We start from the raw sequence: 24228 nt of genomic DNA, 5'->3' as shown, positions 1-24228 counted from the left end.
TGGACAACCCACAAACTTGAAAATGATTGTATCACAGAGGTTCTCCCATAGAAGTGAGATTTCTAAGCCCCCCACAAGACTCCCAAACCTTGGTATCCAGCATCAGGAAGAGGAGACCCCAGAGCATTTATCTTTGAAGGTCAGCAGGGCTTAAATGCAGGAGTTCCACTGGACTGGGGGAAACAGTCACACCACTCTGGGAGTGTCCACACAAATTTTCATGTGCACTTGGACCTAAAGCAAAGAAATCACTTCATAGGAACATGGGCCAAACATACCTATGTGTCTTGTAGGGTCTCTGGTGAAGTGGGGGTTCTTTGTGGCTCACTGTAGGGGCAAGGACATTGATGGCCCTCCAGGGAATACAGAATAAAATAATAAGAACAGAATAGAAAGCCCAGAAATAAATCCACATAACTATGATCAATTAATCTATGACAAAAGAGATAAGAATATGTAATAGAGAAAAGACAGTCTCTTAAATAAGTGGTGCTGGAAAAACTGGGCAGCAATATATGAAAGAATAAAATTAGAACATTCTCATACACCATACACAAAAAATAAACTCAAGATGGATTAAATACACAAATAAAAGACCAGATATTATAAAACTAGAAGAAAACATAGGCAAATTCTCTTTGACATAAATCACAGTACCTCCAAAATTGATGAAAATAAAAACAAAAATAAGTAAATGGGACCGAGCTAAACTTAAAACTTTTTGCACAGCAAAGGAAACCATAAACAAAACAAAAAGAAAACCCACAGAATGGGAGAAAACATTTGAAAATGAAGCAACCAACAACAGATAATTTCCAAAATATACAAATAGGTCATGGAACTCAGTATCAAAAAAAAAAAAAAAAAAAACTCAATCAAAAAATGGGCAGAAGATCTAAACTACCACCTCACACCAGTCAGAATGGCCATCATTAGTAAGCCCACAAATAACAAATGATGGAGGGGGTGTGGAGTAAAGGGAACCCTCCTGCACTGTTGGTTGGAATGTAAGCTGGTACAACCACTATGGAGATCACTATGGAGATACCTTAGAAATCTATACATAGAACTACCATATGACACAGGAATCCCACTCTTGGGCATATATCCAGACAAAACTTTCCTTGAAAAATACACATGCACCCACATGTTCATTGCAGCCCTATTCGCAATAGCCAAGACATGGAAACAACCCAAATGTCCATTGACAGACGATTGGATTAGGAAGATGTGGTGTATGTATACACAGTGGAATACTACTCAGCCATGAAAAAGAACAAAATAATGCCATTTGCAGCAACATGGATGGAACTAAAGACTCTCATACTGAGTGAAGTAAGTAAGAGAAAGACAAATACTTTATGCTATCATTTATATCTGGAATCTAAAATGTGTAACAAATGAAACTTTCCACAGAAAAGAAAATCATGGACTTGGAGAATAGACTTGTGGTTGCCAAGGGGGAGGGGGAGGGAGTAGGATGGATTGGGAGCTTGGGGTTAATAGATACAAACTATTGCTTTTGGAATGGATTAGCAATGAGATCCTCCTGTGTGGCCCTGGGAACTATATGTCTAGTTACTTATGATGGACGATGATAATGTGAGAGGAAAAAAAAGATCTAAACAGACATTTCTACAAGAAAGATGTACATATGGCCAAAAAGCACACAAAAAGTTGCCTAACATCTCTAATTATTAGAGAAATGCAAATCGACACTACAGTGAAGTATAACCTCACACCAGTCAGAATGACCATCATCAAAAAGTACAAACAATAAATCCTAGAGAGGGTGTGGAGAAAAGGGAATCCTCCTACACTGTTGGTAGACACATAAATTGGTTCAAATGGAGTTCCCATTGTGTCACAGCAGAAATGAATACAATTAGGAACCATGAGGTTGTGGGTTCGATCCCTGGCCTCGCTCAGGCAGTTAAGGATCCTCACTCAGGGGATTGCGGTGAGCTGTGGTGTAGGTCCCAGATGTGGCTCAGATCTGACATTGCTGTGGCTGTGGCATAGGCCAGCAGCTATGGCTCCAATTAGACCCCTACGCTGGGAACCTCCATGTGCTGCGGCTGCAGCCCTATAAAGCAAAAATAAATAAATAAATAAATAAATAAATAAATAAATAAATTGGTTCAATCAGTACGGAGAACAGTATGTAGGTTCTTTGAAAAACTAAATATAGAAATACCATATGATGCAGCATTCCCCCCCTGGGCATCTATGTGAACAAAACCATGACTCAAAAAGATACATTTACCCCAATGTTCATTGCAGCCCTATTTACAATAACCAAGCCACAGAAGCAACCTAAATGTCCATTGACACAGGGATGGATAAAGAAGCTGAGGTACATATATACAATGGAATATTACTCACCCACAGAGAAGAATGAAATAATGCCATTTGCAGCAACCTGGATAGAACTAGAGCTTATCATACTAAGTGAAATAAGTCAGTTAGACAAAGACAATTATGCCATCACTCATATGTGGAATGTAAAATAATGATACAAATGAACTAATTTACAAAACAGAAAGAGATTCACCCAGACTTTGAAAATAAATGTATGGTTACCAAAGGAAAGAATGTGGGGGGGAGTTATAAATTAAGAGTTTGGGATTAATGTACATACCCTACTATACATAAAATAGATAATCAGCAAGGCCCTACTGTACAGCACAGAGAACTACTCAATATTCTTTAATAACCTATAATGTAAAATAATCTGAAAAAGAATGTATATAATGTGTATGTATAACTGAATCACTGTTGTGAGACTGAAACTAACACAACATTGAAAATCAGCTATATTCCAAAATAAATTAAAAATTAAATTTAAAAATGAGCTTCATGGATTTCAAAGACTTTCAAAGAAAAGAAGAAAACAATGGCAATGAAGAGTTAAAAATGATTAACAAGATAGGACAATAATATTTTAGGAGAATAAGGAGTTTCCATAACATTAGACAAAAAAGGAACTCATGTCCTCAGGATGTTTGTGTAAGTAGGGTATTATGATGAAGCATATTTAGTATTAAATATGACACACATAAATCAACTTTGTCACATTGACTCTAATTATTGGTGATGTAATAAAAACAGAGATTATTAAATGCCTTTTGTACTATAGGATTTGTTGGAAGTCCTTGGAGTAGTTGAAGAAAAGGGAAGTTAATATATTTTGATATTTTGGCAAGATTTTTCTATGTGTTTAAAAGGCAAGATTGCACATGTTCTAGCAACAGATCCCTGAATAGGGGCCTATTATATATATATATTTTTACTTGAATAAAGCTCAATTTTATTCTCAATTTTTTGAATTTAATGCAAATAATTTTCTTATTGTTAAAATTCAACATTGAAATACTGCCCATTTAAAGTAATTAAAACTGATAGGCCTCACTTCATAGAATTTACATTTTCAGAAGAGTTTTTTTTCTATTGTACAAATCTTGTACTTCAGAGAGACTTGTGAGAACAGACTATTTTTGAAACTTTAATTATACTGGTTTGAATACTGCAGGGGTTCATAGGCAAAATTACAGAGAAATAAAACTTGAAGATCAGTTGGAGCCAGGCTGTGATCTAATTGAATAGGTCCTAGAATGTGAGGATCACGGAATTCAGGGTGGGGATTTGATTATTTCAATCTGTGGAATATGGAAAGATGGTAGCTTATTACACAAATACTTGTTGAAAATCTACAAAGGTATAGGACACTCAAAATTTTTGTCTCTGGAATTAAGCTTAAGTTTCCTGTACTTTAGTGAGTATTGTTCAGATATTTCACAATGCAATACATTTTTGTTGTTAATAAATCTACAACCAACACCTAAAAAAATCCCTCTATGCCTGAGCAGTATGACTAGAACTAGATGACTAGTTTCATGATGCAGGATTTTGAGCACTGCCAATAGGGATACCACTGCTTACCTGAATATCATGGCACATGGGTAGATTTTGAAAGGCAGGCAACCTGAAAAACTCTTAGGAATTTGTAGCTAGTAGTTAGCACCTAGGGTTATATTCTGACATCCAGCCATAGCCTGGTCACAATGTGCTCTCTGCTACATTTACCATTTTGTCTGTGACAGATGACAAAGTGAAAATAAAGCTAGAATAAACATTTCTTTAATCAAATTATAGGAGTTTAAACCAGGTGGATTTACTTGGAATTTGAACCTCAGAAAATTTCAAAAAATTATCTTTCCTTTTTCTCTGTTTAAAGATTTTTCAGCCTCAGCACTATTAACTTTTGAGCTAGTTAATTCTTTGTTATGAGGGGCTGTCTTGCATTGTCAGACATTCATCAGTGGCTTCTACCCACTGGAAGCCAGTATTTTTCTTCCCCAATCATGTCCATCAAAAAAAAATATCTGTAGACACTTCCAGATGTCCCCTGGGGAAAAAATTTCCCTCCCCTGACCTATTCCTAGTTAAGAACCACTGCTCTACTTAGAGATGTGACCTATGCTGAAGTGTTCCAAAAGACTCTGTGGTCCACAGTAGCAAGGGTATACAGGGGTCATATAGAATAAGGGCTCAGAAAAGACCATTGTATTTGACAATGTGCACACCATAGGGCATGGAAAAACAATTCTGGCAGTGTGAGAGGAGTATAGATTGCACTCAGGGTTTGAGAGAAAGGAAAACGTGATTTTGTAAAAAAATAGAAATCGGCTGATTTTCTGCAAGCTGGCATGGAGAACAAAAAGTAGGATGATATTTGGGAGGGCTCAGTGACACGCTGAAAGGGGTACTAAACAAATAGATATGTTTTTGTTTAACTTAGGACATTTTTCTGCTTTAAGATAGAGACAGCTCAGCAGGTTTGGAATCAGGAAAGAGTTAATACAAAAGAGAATGAAGGCAGACATTGCAAAAGGAAACAAGGTAGAAACAAGAGCCCAAGGGGAATAATGGGAGCTGGAGGATGTCCCAGAAGGAGGATAATGACAGAGGAGACAGGATAACACAGCTGGAAGAATTTGGAAACCAGAATTAGGCTATGTGACTTTAAATCCTGGGTCCATCATTTATGAGATGGGTGACCTTGAAGATTTTTAATTTTTTTTTTTGTTTTCTTATCTGCAAAAAGGGGATCATAATCATTTCCAAGCTTGAGGATTCCTGGGATGTGATAATGTCTATAAGGCATATAACACAGGGTCTGCACTAAATAGAAAAGCTATAAAATAGTACGGATGGTTTGGGGGGCACTGGGGACCATATAGGCCCTACCTGTGGTGACTTTCATAGTGATTGTGACGGTCCTTCACTGTTCAGGTGCAGTGAAGTTCAAAAGTTAAGTGTGAGATGGCCCAGCAGGCACAATAGAAAGGAAAGGGGAAGATTAAAAGATTTTGCTAGACCACATACCATGACCGGGCCAATAATCAGCACCTTTGTTAATGAACATCTGAAATGGGTGAACAGAGGAGGAATGCAACAGCTAATCTGCCAGAAGCATTGTGAACTAGAGATATGACCGCTAGGGAACTGTGAAAAATGTAGGTCACTGAAGGAGAGCAGGGAGAACTGCTCCCTGATTCTGTGGTCTAGGTGCTGTCCTTATAGCCAAAACATATGTTCTCAAGAAAGGTTGGGCTTTGTGCTGAAATCCCAGCATTTACAACAGCATCTCTCCCATGTAACTACTCAGTAATTATCAGTTGAGTGAACAACAAATTGAAGAATGGGTGAAGAATACCAATAGCCTTTTTCTGAAGTCAACAGTTTTTTCCAACCTGTGAAATCTTCCCAGCAAATAATTTTATTTTTATGGCCAATTACAGGTTGTGTTGGTGAATTTTATGTATCACCTTGCCTGGAACCCAGAGTGTGCAGCTATTTGGTCAACCTTTATCCTGGGTATCTGTAGGATGTTTTTGGAGAGATTGGTGTTTGAGTCAGTAGGCTGAGTGGACAGCTTTCCTTCATGTAGGAGGTCCTCATCCAATCAGTTAAGGGAACAAAAGGGCTGACCCTCTTGTGAGTAAGAGGAAACTCCTCTTGCCTGACTGACTGAGCTGGAACACTGGTCCTCTCCTGCCTTTGGACCTGAACTGAAACTTTGGTTCTTCCTGGGTCTCAAGCCTGCCATTTTTTACTGGAACTTAAAGCAACTCCCCTGGTTCTTAGGCCCACATACTTTAACTGAAACTATGGCACTGACTTTCTCGGGTCTCCAACTTGCCAGAGGCAGAGCTTTGTGAGCCAGCTCCTTATAATAAATCTTTTTCCATGTGTACATCCTTTAGGTTCTGTTTCTCTGGAGAACTGAATCTAATGCACATATTTCCCCTAGTGTTATTATTAATGGATGTTTGTCTGAATTCATTCTTCAAGATAATGACAACTTAATTTTTACATTTGCCACCTCATCCTATCTTGTTTACAGTATTGATGTACTACAGACATTTGTAGAATTAAAAGTAATTTGAGGACAATAATGGTGAAAATATGTTGCTGATCTGTGATATCAGGTTGGCCGGAGGGTCGTAACTGGGTTCAGTGTTACTTCATCCAGAATCCATGCATACATTCCCAAGGATTTTTGAAAAGATTTTTCTTTTCACCTGTAGTTTTCATTTTGATGATAATCTAAATTAATATTTTATTAGTTATAAATAAAAACTTGTTTTTTGATCTGGTAATGTACAATTGAAATATTTTGATAGACTTTGAGCTCCTAGGTCAGTGCTTCTAAGAATTATCAGATTTTTATTCATATTAGAAGGAATTACAATATCATTAAACTTTAAGAAAATTTGGTTTGGTGAAGAACTCTGGGCTAAATATCCAGTCAACAGCATCTAGCTCTGGAAACATTTGGCAAATTACTCAAGACATTAATTTTGTTATCCATAAAATGAGGTTTAAAAAAAAAGTTTTGAAGTTTATTGATGTCTAAGTTCCCCCCTCAGCTCTAAATTTCCCTCTTTCTAAGGATATTGGAGTTAAAAGGGAAAAGAGAATAAAATTGTACAAATTTCAAGAAATGTGAAAATGTTACCTATAAAGCAGTGAGAACAACTGTATATCAAGCATTTTCTTTTTTAAAAACTGTATTTATACCATGAATATTATATTTCAGGAATGGTTCCAGGCATTTGAAATTCATCTGCATAAATCAGAAACCCTGCCCTCAGGAAGCTTGCATTGGGAATGCACTTCAGTAAATGAAGAGCTAAATAGAAAATCAACAATAAGTAAATTAATTAATGTATAGTGTAGAAAACTTTTGTGCTTTAATGGCAAATGATGCCCTATCATGAAGATATTCCTCCAGTTTATATAGTTCCAGTCATTCAACATCTTTAAGTAATTCTACAGTTCTATAACTCGTAGACAACTGATAGCAATGGAAAATAATTCTCGTACTTTGAGAATTTCTGTCCTGTCTTATAGAAATATAATTGGCTTCTCTTTCTTATCTCTCTCCACTCCCTACTCCCCAAAAAAAAGCATTTTGTCTCCATTTGCACATTCATTTAATATTCCTAATACACAAATTTGTCTGATCTACAGATCACCTTTGAACCAATTACAACATCTATATGGATGTTAATTAAAGAGTAGAAAAGAATCTTTGAAATGTTTATTTTTATGCTTACATGAGGGTTGTGATTGTTTACCTTTTTCTGAAAGTTAGCTTTTTAACAGTGGCTGAAGTCTATGAAGAAAATAAGCCAGGTTAGTGAGGCAGAAAGTGATGAGGCTGGTGAAGGGGCTGGCCAGGTTTAGATCTGCTGGTAGGAAAGATCTCTTGGAGGATGGAACCATTGAGTTGAGACCTGACTGATGAAAGGATAACCTCTCAAAGGGCTACAGGATGATCTTTCCAGAAGAGGCAGCAAGAGGGGCAAGGGGCTAGACTGAGACTGTCTTTGGTGTGTTCAAGTTTCCAGAAGAAGGTCAGGCCAACACGTGTGGCTGGCACATACTGAGCGAAGGGCCCAAAGTAGAAGGTAAGGAAAGATGTGTCAGCAAGTGTCAGATTCTTAGGGCCTACAAGCCCCTCACAGTGTGTTTGAATGTAATTCCCATTACAATTAGGAAGAGGTAGGAGAGAAATGATTTGAGTTCTATTTTTAAAGAACTTTCAATGACCAAGCACTTGACTTATGGATTTACATGCATTACTTTAGTCAGTCCTCATGTTAATTCTACGAAATATGGATTATTTCTTTATTCACAGATGAGGACAATGGAGCTTGGAGGGTAAGTATACAATGAATATCTACAAGCCAATGATCAGTATTCATCAATTTATATAACAGGCATTTCTACTCTCTACTGTTTGTGCAATGACTGTGAATAAATTGTGAATAAGCTCAACCATAATTAACGATATTTTCTGAGCCATTCCATTGAATTAAGCTTTGTAGATTTACTTTAGAGAGTTTCTTATCATCTCTTTCCATATTATTTTCTGGCTCTGACTTCAAGAATTATTTGAAAAGTAATTTTGATTCTGACTTTGCATTAATGCTACTATTGAATCAATGCTGGCTGTGAAGACTTTGATAAACTTATCTAGATTCTGTATTGTGTTCTATGGGTTTTTATTTGTACATAGAATGGAGCATACAGTAGCTTGCATATTGGCTTACACACACCAGATACTTAATTACTGTAATCATGTAATTCACTTAAACTGACATGTTTCTCAGACCTACTTACCATGTCAACAGCCAGTAAAAAATATACTGTCTCATATCCATTTGTGATATAGCTTTTACGTTGCATTTGCAATTTGATGACTCCAATAGTGACCTGGTCTTTTTTTTTTTCTCAATTTAGTGAATCTATTAAATTTTTATTATACACATTGCTATTTCACTGTCAAAAGCTTACAATATTCTCATTTTGGAGTAGGGAAACAGCATTTTGGGGAAAAGAATAACTTAATCGGCAAGTAAAATCCTACCAATTTGTTGTGATGAAACTTAACATCAGCAATCTCTTTAGCTTGAGACTTTAGCTTCTTATCTTTTTCATGATGTTCTTACGCTTTTCCCATCATGACCTTCTTCAATTTTCTTTTATTAGCAGACTAGTTTACTGTGTACCTAACTTGGATGCATTTCCATCTCAAAATACAGATGATTTTGACAAGCAAGAAAATAGCAACATGGACACATACCGAAATGAACCACCAGTGGTTTCTCTGAAGTAGAATGACTGTTTTGTGTGAGCACATTTCTCCCTGAGTTCCCTGAATCATTGAGCTTGGCTGCATATCAATTTTTTTTTTCTTTTAGCAAAAATGGAGAAAAGGAAAAAACTGGCATGACTAGCTAAGCAAAACACAAGATGCTTAAAGACTAAAGAAGCACAAAGCCTATTTCAGGAAGGGCAGTCAACTGGAAGTTTGGAGTCAAAAACTCTCAGCTTGTTGGATCAGAAAGATTTAGTAATTTAAATTTTACAAGAGAAAATGAAACTACACTGTCTTCCTGTATGTGTGTGTTGATATATATGCACTCATTGCGCATTTACCTTTATTTTAAATAAATTCTCCAAGCAGATGGTCATGTTTAAGCAGATACCTTCCAAACCCACAGTTGTACTGTGAGAAATAAAAATAAAACACAAAGCATATTAAAATGTGTAAATATTTTCTCCCACTGATGTTATTAGCTGAGCATCTCGTGTGTGCTTCTCCTAATTTAGCCCAGTAGTTTTATTTGCTTGGTTCTGTGTTTTACTTCAAGTTGGGCAGAGGGTCTCTGAGTTAAAGTCAGCTGATCTCCCCAGACTGCCAGACTGCCCCAGTGAAGGAAGGCTTTTATTGCTTGCTTAAGCTTATAAAAATATGCTGCTTGTTAAGCCTAAAAGATCAGAACACTGTCCTTAAAAAGCCCTGAAATAGGGCACCCTACATCACATGTGCTCTACTAATCTTTCTTTGAGAAAAAAAAATCAAATGAAATGGCTTTTTTTCTTTAAAATCAAGCATAGTAAAGGAGAAAATAGGGACTGCTCTTCTGACCAGATCTTGAAGGCTTTTATTGATTACCTTATTCTACTCATAGGAACTATTATAGAGATTAAAATATCCATATATTAGGGATCATTTTTAGGAAGAAAAAGCCTACACACAGTTTAGACAACATTAAACATTAGAATATAAGAAGTGCTATTTAACACATCAAATAATGATAGGAAAACACTATAGACAGAGTCAAAACAGTTACTCTAACTAGAAGTTCACTTTATAAACTCTGATCCACAAAATTGCTTATCTTCAAGGTGGCAATAAGAGTTACACTGTCACAGAGTTCCCATCATGGCTCAGTGGTTAACGAACCCTATTAGTATCCATGAGGACGTGGGTTCAATCCCTGGCCTTGCTCTATGGGTTAAGGATCTGGCATTGCCTTGAGCTGTGGTGTAGGTTGCAGATGCAGCTCAAATCCTGCATTGCTGTGGCTGTGGCATAGGCTTACAGCTGCAACTCTGATTCGACCCCTAGCCTAGGAAGCTCCATATGCCATAGATGCAGCCCTAAAAATAAAGACAAAAAAAATAGTTAAGGGAGTTCCCATCATGGTACAGCGGAAACAAATCCGGCCAGGAACCATGAGGTTGAGAGTTTGATCCCTGGCCTCGCTCAGTGGGTTAAGGATCCAGAGTTGCTGTGAGCTGTAGTGTAGGTCACAGACGTGGCTCAGATCCTGCATTGCTGTGGCTGTGGTGTAGGCTGGCAGATATAACTCCGATTTGACCTCTAACCTAGGAATCTCCATATGCCAGGAGTGTGGCCCTAAAAAGCAAAAAAAAAGAGTTACACTGTCATTTTCCTTATATATTGAACATTTAACATTACTAACAGTAATTACTAACAGTACTTTTTTTTTTTCTTTTGAGCCACACCCAGGGCATATGAAGTTCCTGGGCCAATGATTGAATCCAAGCCAGAGCTACAAACTATACCACTGCTTAGCAATGCTGGATCCTTAACCTTCTGTGTCTGCTCAGAAATTGAACCAGTGCCTCCACAGAGACAAGCCAGATCATTAACCCACTGTGCCACAGTGAGAACTGCCACTAACAGTCCTTTTTCAAAATGTTAAATGCATTGATGAATGAATTGTTAACATAATTTATGTATTAATTACTTAATGCATCTTTGTAGGGCTCTGACATTGACTGAGCTGAGCACCTATTACATAGCTTCTTTGAAGGTTAATGGAGCAGAAGTACCAAATTCAATACATGAGGAGAAATATAACAAAGGGAGAAGAAAGGAGAAAATACCAGCCTTTCAGAAGCACATTCTGGAAAGACATCTTATAGCCTTTTACCATTTTGATGTGTGTTTTAGGTTTTGTAAAAAATATATATTTTCTCAATCATCATATTAAGTAGTACACCTCTTACCTATTTTAGGCTTCAAAATAGTTTTTACCTGTGACTTTAAGCAGAGCTTAGAACTGTGGTCCTGCAATTCACTGAAACTGCGTTTTACCCCAAATGCTATTCCAACCTAATCAGGACCCACGTTGTGTAACTAAGCAAAAAATCTGAAGGCAATGAGATGGGACACAAAGACACATGAGGGCCAAATTGCCTTGGGTCCTCAGGATTGCCAGCAAAGCTGTCCACAGCTTTTCGCTCTGTTAATGAATCTTGATGGATCCGTGACGTAGAAAATCAGGAAAATCCTTTATCCTAGAACTATCTATTGTCCACCAAATGGCTTTCTCTGCTTTTCTGCTTCTCTTTAAAGTGATAAGATGTCCCACTTCAAATTTTTAAAATTAATAATAAAACTACCATGTAATCCAGCTATTCCTCTTCTGGGTATTTATACAAAGAATATGAAAACGTTAATTTGAAAAAAATATATGCATCCCTATGTTAATCACAGCATTACTTACAATAGTCAAGATGTGGAAACAACCTATGTGTCCATCAGTAGATGAATGAATAAATAAGTAGTGAGATGTATATATATACATAGCTGGAATATTACTCAGCTATAAAAAAGAATGCAATCTTTCCATCTGTGACAACATGGATGATCTTGAGGGTATTATGCTAAGTAAAATAGTTCAGGCAGAGAAAGACAAATGCCTTATGATTTCATTCATATAAAGAGTACTTAGTTAAAAAAATTAATGAACAAAGAAAACCAAACCAAACCAAATATATGGATACGGAGCTCAGAGTATTGGTTACCAGGGGGGAGAAGTGGAAGGGAGGGTAAAATGGGTAAAGGGGATTATGGTGATGAACAGAAACTCATTCTTGGTAGTGATAATGTGATAATGTATACAGAAGTGGAAACATATTATTCTACGCATGAAACTTACATAATGTTATAAACCAAAGTTACCTCAATAAAACAAGGAACTGATGAAAACTAGAGGCTGTTTTATGAATAACAAGAAGCAACTCTCATGGAAATGATAGCTTGTATTTATATGAGCTTTAAGCATTTCAAAGTCATTTTGTTTTATTCAACTGGATTCTTATACCTGTTGGATAGAGTACCTTTTTTTTTTTTTTTTTTGTTGTTGTTGTTGTTGTTGTTGTTGTTGCTATTTCTTGGGCCGCTCCCGCTGCATATGGAGGTTCCCAGGCTAGGGGTCCAATCGGAGCTGTAGCCACCGGCCTACACCAGAGCCACAGCAAAGCGGGATCCGAGCCGCGTCTGCAACCTACACCACAGGTCACGGCAACGCCGGATCGTTAACCCACTGAGCAAGGGCAGGGACCAAACCCGCAACCTCATGGTTCCTAGTCGGATTCGTTAACCACTGCGCCATGACGGGAACTCCCTGGAGAGGGTATCTTTTGTTGTAATGCAAACCACTTCAGAATATCATTGACTTAAAACGACAAAGGCATATTTCTTGTTCATGTTATTTGTTCATTATGAGCCATCTGGGGAGGCAACCTTGCCTATGTCATCCATACCTGTGACTCTATCTCTGTTTCCAAGATTGCAAAGGTGGGAAAAAGGAAGTACAGTGACTGATACACTTACTCTTACAGTATCTGCTTGAAAGTGACTTGTGACATTTCTGCACATAGTTTATGGGCCAAAGCAAATCACACAATCCCTCCTAACTTCAAAAGAAGCAAGAAAGTTTAATTTTGCTCTGTGTCTACAAAGAAAAGAATATGAATGTTTGGAAGAGATCAGTGACTATCTTATTCCTTTCCACAGCTCTATGAGGAAATATAGCCAGTGAGGCAAAGCCACAGAAACCAGGGAGATTTTTCTAAAGATGACATTTAGTTAAAGAATGGAAAGTTACTCACATGTGGCAATGCTTTTATTTTTTTTTTCATAAATATCTTCCTCTCACCATGCCACAATACCTAAAATTTCATTCTTCACTTCTCTAAACTGAGCAATGCTTTGCTTAAAACGCCAATAGCTTTCCTAACATCTTGGTGTGCTAATTATCAAGAGATGATGGGCGGAGACTCTTCAAGATGGGCAGGGGCTTCTGAGTGCAGCATGAGAGGTAATGAAGTCTCTATGATTCTAGGTATGCTGGGGTGAAAAGGATGCTTCTGAGTGCAGCATGAGAGGTAATGAAGTCTCTATGATTCTAGGTATGCTGGGGTTAAGAGGTTCTTTTTATTGAAAGGCATGACAGTCTAAATATATTTCCTGGGATAGGACCTCTATAGACATTTTTACAGATAAAAAACTGTGAAGGAATTAAGTTGTATGTACTCCTGAAATTATATTTTTCGTAACTGTGTAGAGCAAATTAAAGGCAAAATAAGAAGAATTAAACAGATGATGCATTTAAACTGTGAACTTTATGAAAATGCAAAGAGAGACTGAGAATTTCCTTGAAATTATTGTGCTAGCACTATCCAAGGAACTGACCATTCTTGTGAGGGTCAATTAGGAACAATGAAATTCGGAATTAGAACCATGTAAAAGCAGGCAACTGGTGAGATTTGGAGTCAGACTTCTAAACATACTGAAGTAGCCTTAGACAGACAGAACTGGAATTTGATACAAAAACTATTTTATTATTTGCTTGACATACATATGTACTCTCTTATATTAACAAGATGCTTTGTTTCTTTGAATCATGGAGCTTTTTTGAAGACTTCATGAAATCTCATATCAACTTCAGATTTTTTTCTTTCAGCATTCTCATAAAATACTAGCATATTTTCAGTCTGTAGTTTCCATTCATTCTTTTGGCTTAAAAGCTCAAAAACTCCAATGGAGATACACAAGTGGCTTTAGACAATTCTCTATGATGGTGATAATTTTCCTTGCTCAAACTACACTAAAATGTATCATAATTTTGTTCAAGCTTTTCATGAAGTGTTGACTTTAGGCTGATTTTTATATTTAGGATATTTAAAATGCTTAAAGTTTTAAATTGTTAGAAGCAAATTAAAAAGTTATAATAAATTTTTTAAATATTAACTGCAGTGTTTGCTTCTAAAATATATAATAAAATGAATGTTTTCTTCCTCGTTTATCTTACCTTTTCCCATTTAATAATAAATACTCAAATTGATCTATCCTATGACAATTCGCTATTTAATTTCTTAAATTAATTCAGTGTACATATAAGTATGTCTTAGTCATTAAGATTTTATTTTGATTTCCAGTTTCTAGATTTACAAAGCTTTTTGTGATAAAGTTTGAAAATAAATTGCCTAACATTATCATTTTACTATTTACGCTGTATTTTTATTATCAAAAAACTAATTCCTATTTATAAGTATGCATGTATAACACAGGAAATACAACAATATTTTGTAATGACTGTAAATGTAAAGTAATCTTTAAAATTGTATAAAAATAAAAAAGCAAACTATTTACTATCTGATAAGGTATTTTACAAAAGTAGGAATATACTAAAAACATACATTGCTAAAATATACTTGTACCTTTGTACATTAGTGGTAGCCTTATTCTGAATTCCTATACAAAAATAAGGAAATGCTACTTCATGCAATCTTTTGGCACACTGCTCACTGAAGATAGAAGACCACCAGGATTTGAGTTCTGGTTTTGCCTCTTTTTAGCTGTCAGACTTAAGCTTAGGCATTTATCACTTCAGTTATAACATGCATCAAAAGCAAATAATAATAATACCTGTCTTCCCTTTCCTGGTTTTTGAGCTATGAAGATTAAAATAAGTTTAAAATCATAAAAAATACTTTGACAATTCTAAAGTTTTATAGAAGCTTAAATTATAAACATCGCTATTAATTATTATGTTTTCTTGCCCTTCAGAGTATAGAATTAACTTTAATTAGAATGAGAATTAGAAATATTACTAAAAGATTTAGTTTACTTTTGTGGCAGTTGAAAGCTCTGAATGCTATAAGTGCCAGCATTCTGTGTAGATTATTTACTATCTTGTGTTCATTATGTGTTCTTACTGAGTTTATAAGACATGGTTAACTGTGTTGAGGGAAACAAAATCAAATTTCTTATTTCATATGCAAGTTAAGACCTAAAAATATGCATGCTTTGATAACATCTCTTCTCCATCTTAGAGTAAAATGTATTTATTTATGCAGAGATAAAGAAATGAGGTGATCTGGCAAACAGAACACAGAGGATGTGTTTAAATTGGAAAGGGGGAGCCCAAGTGATTGCTATGGTGGAGTCATATCATGCTTGCTTCTCCAAGATATTCAGGTGTGATTGGTTCATTCCAAACTCTTTAGGAAAAAAAAATCTAATCCCAGGAGAAATGTGACTGAATCCAAATAGATATGAGAAAATTCCTCAGAGATCGAAAAAGGCAAGTTTAATAAAAACTAAGAGTTTGCTTGCAGATAGATTTTTAAAAACCCAAATCTTAGAAATATGTGAAATGCTAAATTAACTGATAGGGAGATCTATTTATATTGAAAAGATATTAGACTTTCTTCCTAAATCCTGTTATTGGATTAACAGACTCTACCACTTGAACAGTAAATGCTTCCTAGATAAAGACTGGTGTTCCCAGATGTGATTTGATTCTTTGTTTCTTTATCTGTAAAATAATTATAATGTTTCTCCTCCCTTTTCCCCTACAGTTTCTTGCCTATGGGTAATGCTTTCTCCTTTACTACAGCTGCAAAACCATCATGATGTTTTTTTTTTTTCCACTGTATAGCACGGGGACCCAGTTACACATACATGTATACATATTTTTTCCTCCCATTGTTGTGTTGCAATGTAAGTATCTAGACATAGTTCTCAGTGCTACACAGCAGGATCTCACTGTAAATCCATTCCAAGAGCAATAGTTTGCATCCATTAACCCTCAGCCATAAAAAAAGAATGACATAATGCCATTTGCAGCAACATTGATGGAACTAGAGACTCTCATACTGAGTGAAATAAGTCAGAAAGAGAAAGACAAATACCATATGATATCACTTATAACTGGAATCTAATATACAGCACAAATGAATGTTTCCACAGAAAAGAAAATGATGTTCTTTATCTGTGGTGGAAAGAAATAAAATTAAGTTTCTTTGATTTCCAGTATGACTAAAACTGTTAGCTTCCCATTTCAAAAGAAAAGCAGACAGCATTTTTGAAATACCATTTCTCCATTCCCCGAAAATCCTACTTGGAGAATTCTAGTAGCAAGACAGTCACTGCATGGGTACTTTTAGAAAACAATGGAAGGATGGAAAAGAGGAGCTGGGTTTTCACTAATGGATGGGGCTATAAAAGAACAGGACCAAACTCTGCCTGGGAAGGACTTTCAGAGAAAACAGTTATAAGACATATTGAAAGACAAGGCTTATTATTGCATGGACTCAAACATTTAGTGTCAGCTGGACTTGAAAGCAGAGTCAACCTCCTCTCCCACACATTCATGTATAGCTGTGATCAATTCTCTTTAGATTCTCCTTTCTTAATGATTCTAATGCCAACTTCATCCTTCCTACCTCCAGTTTAGACCGCTTCATGTCTAAGTTCAGGACCTTCCCATTTCTGTCTTTGCTCATGCTCTTTCCTTTATCGAGAATTCCTTTTGACCTGTCAAGTGAAATCTTACCTAAGTTCCTTTAAGATGTATTTTAAAATTCTCCTGTACTGCTGTACCACTCAAATATCACACGCTACAGTCTCCGCCATTCACCCCTCACTTAGGCAGTAGATATCTTTCTGCTTTACTTGGCTAATGACTTTTTTTGAGAATTCAGCATAGTACATTGTGATTTCACTCCTATTAGATCATTTACCTTCCACTGGCAAGCCTCCTTCACCTCCTATTCCTGAAGTAGAAGCTTTATTTCTCTCACAAACCTACCATCATGTTACCATTCTCTTCAACCTGGATTGTAATTTCCATCATTCTTGTACCAAGTATTTGTTAATAGTATACTAGTTACAAAATCTGATGTGATTATTGATTCCCTTGGAAGAGACACCCAATGGAGTTCTTTGTACAGGGGGGGTTCTGTTAAATGCCTGTGTGTAATTCAAGATGAAATGATTATCTGGTGTATTTTCTTCAACCCACTCATAATAGTTACAGAGTAGCTTGTAAATAGTCCTTTATTGCTTTAGATGACTTGGCTATGGGGATAAAATCCAGGACAGTTGTTTTAATGGAAGAATGGAGATGGAGTTTGAGGAATGTGATAACCAGATTCTAAGTCCCTGGGGTCATAGAAAGAAGATGGCATTAAGAGAAAGCACCATAGAATGGACTGTGTGGAAGAGTAGAGAAGAGGTTAAGAAATGCCTGTCAGATGAATTGGGAAGGGAGGAGACTGCTAGGAAAGAAGGCTCCTTGTATAAATACGTACTTTTTTAACATTTTGCTTAGAATTAACTCTGGTCTTAGGGAGAATATTTAAGAGGAGAAAGACATTATCAATGATTGATGCTAGCGAATGTAGCATCACAGACATATGTATAATCTACTTCCACAGGGTCTTAATTCAAGTGTGTAGGGTTAATTCAAGGAATCTGCACTTTTAGTAAGAACCCAAGTGACTGTGATCCATGCAGTCAAAGGGACATCTGTTAGGAAACACTAAAAAAGACCCTAAGCTTTCGCTGTCAAATGTGGCTAATATGCTAGCATCTCCTAGTCAATTTACAGCCTGGCCGGTCCATGAATCTGGTGCATGAGTAGGAGGAAAATTTTGGATGGCTTCATATAGTTTGCTCACTTGTCCTGTAGTCATCAGAGGTTCAATTGAAGAGAGAGGAAAGAATATTTAGAGAAAATAATCTTGAGGTCCCCCATTTACTCCATTTAGTACTGCATGATTTCAGCTGAACAGGATGTAGTTTTCCTTTCATATACTTGAAGTTGCTTAAAGTCTAACATGCATAGCTTTTACTAGTAAAGACTCTATAGATGCTCCAGTGATAATTCATAAAACCTCTCACAAAAGGCAAACATGCAAGAATAACATAATCTTTTAGCTTTTCAACTTCCAAACTGTATCCAAAGAGCAAAATAATGTCTCTGTACAGCAATATTCTCATGAAAAATGGCCAGTAAATGCTTCCTATAGATAATTTATTTCAGTGCTATTGATTTTTTTTCCACTCAAAAAGCCGTATTGAAACAACAGCCATTAAGGCTTATAGAGCTTTGCAATATCTGGTTATGATTGCAGACAATTGTTCTATTCCTTATTCTTGAGATTGCTTATAATACCACTGAGAACACCTTCATTAACAGCCTACTATTCCCCTTTCAGATGGTACCTGGGGAATGGCATGCAAAAAGATAAAGAAATATCCGAAGGCAAAGCAATGGTTATTGTCCATAAATTACTTATGTCATTTACCACTGTGTCTGCTCCCTGGTGCTATGTTAGAAGAACATTTTGCTTCTGTATTCCTTACTTGGAATAACTGCGCCCAATGTATTTAGTGAATTAAATACATCCATTTTAAATCAGAGGCATATTAGCACATAGCCTTCCACTTAAACAATTTTGCATAAGTAAAATTCATCAATAGTTTTTAGTAAATTTTGTTAGCAGGAAGAAACAAAAGTTGACTCTGATTCCTTAATTAAAAAAAAAGTTTTTTAAAAAATTAAAAAATCAGCAATCAACCTTGTTATCCAACATACAAAGACTGTTGGATATAATTATATTTTACCAACTCAGTTGCGGAAAATTCTTGTTTTTCCAAGGATACAGTTTTATCCCCACTATGACTGGCAACTTAAAAAATCATGAGTGCATTTTGACTAGGGAGCAGGATATGTTGAGTTATCAAAGTAATAGAATTTTGCATATTTTTTTTTAATTTTTGCTATTACCTCCACACTGTTTATTCAATAAATAAAACTCTTGCTTTAAAAAATAATTGACCCTGATCAATGGAAGCTGAAGGATTTTATCAAAACAATTGGATTAACTCAGGAAACTCCTTATAAGTCTAAAAAAAAATGAAAATAGAAAGGAACAAGGAAATATCGAGCAGGAGCCTGGGCCACAGGAAGTGTTATGTAACAGTACTGTTTCCTCTGCCACTGGAGAGGAAACAGACATGCAGGCCACTACCCAACCTGGGAAATGGACATGGCTTTCACTCAAATGAACATAGCCCATTATTTCTGATTTTTGTGTTACTCTCCCAGATTTAAAATGTCAGGAGGATCTTGGTCTTGTTGGCCAAGCCTAGATCTCATTCTTGAGAGAAGCCTGAATCTGAATTAACTGGGTTTTCTGGAGCTTGAGAAGTATTCAGGCCCTGCCTCCCACCAAGACTTAGAGAAGAAATACAGGAAAGGAAGTCCAACACTGGGCAGTCAAAAAACACTTGTATCCACTACACTTAGTGGAAAGATTCAACGTGAAGTTTGAACTATGTTTCCTTCAAAGTCTTTAGACACCAAATGGTTAATTTTTAACATGGACTATACCACATCTGAAAGAGTAAATTGAATTACCAGATCCAGAGCACAATATTTGTCCTTTTAAGGAGTATAAACTGGTAGAGATTCTTCAGAGAATCTGATATTAATGCCCTGGAAAACAAAGTTTATAAACACAGATATGTAATTGAATAAAATTAAATAAATAGTAAATTTTTCAGTATTCATCCATCCTATCTGTTAACAAACATTTATTTGGTGTTTTCTATATACTAGGTGCTCTGTTAGATATCAGGAGCTCAGAAGTGAATTTAACTTTGTTCTTATCTTTGATGGATGTATTACAGTAGAAGAAGACTATGTGCTAACAGCCAATGCAATAGTGTAACAGGTACTTTATGAAATGTGGACACAGTACAGTGGAAGTAAAAATATATCATGACTCAAATCCACATAAGCAGAAATTAAGACCTCAATTAAAAAATAAATAAATAAATAAATAAATGAAGTAAGTATTAGGAAATGAAAATGTGTTCTCTTGGGAAAATATAAGAATGGATTCCCAGGCATGAGAAAAGACAGGGAAGTAGTGCATCTGATTTGGAAATGGGCAAATATGTGTATGTTGGTGGGCACAGGATGTGAATGTGGGAGAGGGGGAATCATGAAATAAGACTGGAGAAGTAGACAGTTAAAATTTGGATAACCTGTCCCAAATAGGAAATTCGAGCTTATCATACAGGCAACAGAGAATTGTTAAAGGATTTTTATCAAAGGAATATTGTATTTCATGTGTGTGCCTTGTGTTTTATGAAATAGTTTATGAAGACTGTTCTGGTGAAGAAGAATGATTTGGAGACAACAAGAGACAGGGAGATGAGAAGAGAGAAAAGAGAGCCACAACTAATATAAGTAAAGTATCAATGGAAAATGGGGGGGATGAACTTAATAAATGAAAAGGAAAAAAGGATTGGCAGGGCTTTAGTCTAGATGCACATAGGGAGAAAATCAAGGAGCATGGGCGAACAGCCAGGCTTTGCTGAGGGTGTGGGGTCCAGTGGAAGGAAAGTAAAAGTTTTGGTAGAAAAAGAAAGGATGCCCAGTAAATTGGATATATATGGGTTTGAAATGCCAGAGAGGTATTTTAGTTAGAAGTATTACGATTCATTGCCAGGATGGAGTATATGAAATCTCTCTGGGAAAATATGTACAACAAAGAGAGAGGAAGATAAAATATAGAGCATGGGGGCATGTCAATCTTTGAATAACTAACAGTAAAAGAGGAGCCCACAGTGGGATCAGAAGAGGCATGATGAGAGGTTAGAGGCACCTGGGGACAGCTATAACACAGAGTGGTAGAATGAGGCAGTTTTGAGGGAAAATGGCATGATCTATACCATATTAAATTATTTTCATTGTCTGTAAGGCCTTCAATCAAAGAGACAGTGTCTTTTTTTTAAAATCCTTAACTACCCAGCATCTCATAAAATATCTGGTACATGGTAGGTTCTTTAGATTAAAGTATAAAACATGCTTGCTGCAAGAGAAGGAGTTGGAGATAATATTCAAAATTTTCCCATAAGGGAAGTCTACATATGAGTGAGTTAACAGGAATAGCCTGAGCTGAAACAGTCATGGTGGTGTCATGACATCTGTATTTCTACCTTCTGATAACTTAGAGAATTGTTGTCAACTGTGTATAATTGGGAAGTTATTTATCTGGTCTAAAGGAGTATCTCTTACTTGTCAACTAGAAGACAAAATATAATCACAAAATATAGAAGGATGGAAATAAGAGGCTACTGGCAAAAGACCTCAAAGAGGCCAGATTAATCTTGGTTCCCATGAGACATATGTAGAGCAATCACTCCCAGTGTAATCGTCATTGGTGGAAAGTGTTTGCACAGCATCTTACAGAGACCTGAAGCTTCCTTAATATTATGGTTGATGAAGGTATAAAAGTGAACTGGGAGTATTTGTTGATGTATCAGTTAAGGACATCTAGCAAGGGCCCTGATAAAATTACTAAGTATCTCAGATTAATCTAGGTTGAATACAGCATGGAACACTCAGAGAGGATCTGTTTAACATATAGGATAAGAGGACAAGAAACTAGACATGGCCAGAAGCAGAGTAGACTTGGTTAAAAGTTTTCTCACTAGTTCCTTAATTGGAGTATTAGATTGCTTCCTTAATAGGGAACCAAACTCATATGAGAAATTTATTATGGATAATATATCATTTATAATATCTATTATGCTTATGCTAAATGAATAGCAAAATGTGAAGTCTCTTCATTCCATAACATAGGTTCAGTTGCTCAAATATTTTGGTTGTGAATCCCTTCCAGTATGAACGTAAGTATAGACATACAGATATACAAAAACAGAGATAGAGTTACAGATTGAGATATATCTATTACATATATAGAGATATTAATATGTATTAATATGCATGTGAATATAGAGATAGATAGGTTATAGATATGGTGATGAATATGAGGATAGAGTTAGCTATTTGGACTGGGTAGTTATCTCCTGGCTTTTGCAGGATATATTTAGGTGCCTGGGGCAATTAAATATAGGTAAGCTTTGCTTTCAAAAAGTTTTATTTACATTATGAATATTTACAAATAAAACGCAATGATTTCTGAGGTTTACTCTGAAATATTAAGGGATGGAAAATAAGTCAAACAAAACTAGCTATGAGTCAGTCCTTTTTGGAGCCAAGCAATTGGAGATATAGATGCTTTTTTTTTAACTAAATTGTCTGCTTTTGCACTTGTTGAAATTTTTTTTCACAATTGAAAATTTTTAAACAGAGAAAGTTCATGCCTCACAGCTCTATGTATTAAAACATCATTTAATAAAATACTAAACTGTATGGTAAAGATTATTAGGTCAAAGAATGTTCCAGGGGAGTGTCAAAGAGGGGATGAGACTGGAAGCAGGATGTAGAAGAGTGGGTATGGTTTAGATGGGCAGAGGAATTAGGAGGGCATTTTCAGCAAGGAAAATGAGGGGGAAAGAGGAATACCTCATGAACAATAAAAATAGTTTATATAATTAATGGATTCATGAGACAAATATTGAATTAGGGTTCTGAATTGTGAAAAAATATTGAAAATGGTTCTGAACTGTGAAAAAAGAAGAGTGCTAAAAAATATTGAAAATGGTTCTGAACTGTGAAAAAAGAAGAGTGCTAAAAGATTCAATTTCATATCTGCACAGTAAGAAAAAGAAACAGTTTTTGAAAGAAGGAATAATATTAAGAAATATATTTTAAAGAGTGAACTTATATACGACAATGAAAAGTAAATAGACTAGTAGCAGGAAGTCCTACTAAGGAGTCTTTCAGTAATTTCAGAAGTGATCTGATAAAGATCTATGTGAAGTAGTGGTTGTGAAAGAATTGATGCATGAGAGAGCACTTGAAGGAAGAATTAAATGGTGCAGACAGTGCATGGATGAAGCAAATAGATGCTCATAGTATCAAATTAAAGAGAACATTAAAGATAAGTAAGTCAAATTTTTATTTATAATAAGATAATTTTTTTTATCTTTTTGTCTGTTTTAGGGCTGTACCCATGGCATATGGAGGTTCCCAGGCTAAGGGTCTAATTGGAGCTGTAGCTTCTGGCCTATACCACAGCCATAGCAATGTGGGATCTGAGCCATGTCTGCAACCTACACCACAGCTCACAGCAACACCAAAGTCTTAACCCACTGAGAGAGGCCAGGGATTGAACCCGCAACCTCATGGTTCCTAGTCAGATTCGTTAACTACTGAGCCATGACAGGAACTCCCTATGATAAGATAATTTTGACAAGAACTGGGAGTTTTAAAAGATGACATCCATTTAGTTCAAATAATTTAAAAGATGTACATTCATTTAATTTTACTAAAGTAATATTTTAGAAAGCCTGATTTTCATTCTCACTCCATTTTCCTCCAAAAAGAGAGTAACGTCTATAACCAGTATTCTGAATTCATTCTATATGTAGGAAGGTATTCTGAATAATAAATAAGTAAGAGTGCAAGGACAGGGCCACTCTATTAAAAGTTATAGTTTCCTGTATAGACAGGAAAAAAATTAAATGTATATTATAGTACACTGATACAATATGTCAATATTCATGAAACTCCATTCTCCCCTCATTATAAAAGAATGTAAAGAATGTCTCAATTGTTAGTTAATGCAGCTGTGCATCTGAGTTTAGTAAGACTGGGCATAAAAACTAGCATTAAAATATCCAAATGAATTTAGTTCAGTATTTATGGAACTGGATATATTTTATTTTAATAAGGAGAAGCTTAATGCAATTCAGATTCTGAACAAACACAATCCTACCCAGAGGATAAAGTCTAAGAGTGACAAGATGCCAACACATTATGACAGCTACTGCGCTGCCTG

The sequence above is a fragment of the Sus scrofa genome, chromosome 1, assembly GCF_000003025.6.
Source record: "Sus scrofa isolate TJ Tabasco breed Duroc chromosome 1, Sscrofa11.1, whole genome shotgun sequence".
Lineage (NCBI taxonomy): Eukaryota > Metazoa > Chordata > Mammalia > Artiodactyla > Suidae > Sus > Sus scrofa.
This window is presented reverse-complemented; position numbering follows the sequence as displayed.